This window comes from Elephantulus edwardii, unplaced genomic scaffold (genome assembly GCF_000299155.1).
Source record: "Elephantulus edwardii isolate Elephantulus edwardi_28Jun2011 unplaced genomic scaffold, EleEdw1.0 scaffold00035, whole genome shotgun sequence".
Lineage (NCBI taxonomy): Eukaryota > Metazoa > Chordata > Mammalia > Macroscelidea > Macroscelididae > Elephantulus > Elephantulus edwardii.
Window position 1 is genome coordinate 17,729,393 of NW_006399785.1, and position 1,170 is coordinate 17,730,562.

Consider the following 1,170-nt stretch of genomic DNA (forward strand, 5'->3'; position numbering starts at 1 on the left):
CAATTGCTTGCTATACATCTGAAAATTGACAGTGAATAAGGTTGGCAGATTGATCTCAACCTTTGAGTTGTGTTGCTGGAGAAGAGTGCTAAATGTCCCATGGACAGCCAAAAGGACAGTAAAATATGTCAAGTAAAAGTTGCAGCCAGGGGACTATTTCGAGATAAGGATAGTGAACTTTTTTGTCTGGCATACTTCGGGTATGTGGTTAGGAAAGGCCCAGTCCTTGGAAAAGGATATTGAGCTTGGAAAAGCAGTTTGTCAGTCAGGGAGGTGGTATCTCTCAATGAGATGGATTGACACAGTGACTGTAATTGTGGACTTGATTGTATTAGAAATGATAAAGATGGGAAAAAACAGACTTCACATCCACTATGTTGCTATGAGTCTTAGTCCACTTGACAACATGTAGCAGAAACAAAGTTTTTAAGGACTAATGGAAAAATAATAATTACATAAAACATTAAAATAATACAAAATATCTTCTCAGACCACAATGACATAAAATTGGAAATTAACCACAGGAAGGTAAAACTTACAAAGCCACTTATGTGGAAATTTAATAACTCTCTTCTAGAGCATGATTAAGTTATAAAAGAAATAAAGAATGAAATAAAAAAGAATTCCTTGAAACAAATGAAAATGACAGTACAACATACAAAAACCTCTGGGATACAGCTATGACAGTCTTCAGGGGGCAATTCATAGCAATAAGCATACCTGTAAGAAAGGAAGAAACATGAAAAATCAAGTATCTAACTCAACACCTTCATCAAATAGAAAAAAATATAATCCTACAGCCTCTAGAAGAAAAAAAAATATTATAAGGACAAGAGCTGAAATCAATAAGATAGAAAATAGAAAACCAATTGAAACCATCAATAAGATCAGGATTTGGTTTTTTTTAAAAGGTCATTGGCTAACTGTTGTTGCTATGTGCCATTGAGTCATTTGTGACTCACAGAAATACTATGTACAATAGTCCTGAAACCTGCTTTATCCTGTGACAACATTATTGTCTCTGACACATCTACTTTCATTGCCCCAGTCACTGAATCAATCCATTTCATCGAGGATCTCCCCCTCCTGTGCTATCCATCCAGCCTTCCAAGCACGATGTCCCTCTCCAAGGACTGGTCCCTCTTTGCAGTATGCCCAAAGTATGTCAGA

The 1,170-nt window shown here is 36.3% G+C and overlaps 1 pseudogene; it reads left to right on the forward strand.

The window, feature by feature from the left end:
- Window positions 1-99: 99 nt before the first annotated feature.
- Window positions 100-1,170, forward strand: part of LOC102866292 — a 5,213-nt pseudogene continuing 4,142 nt past the window's right edge.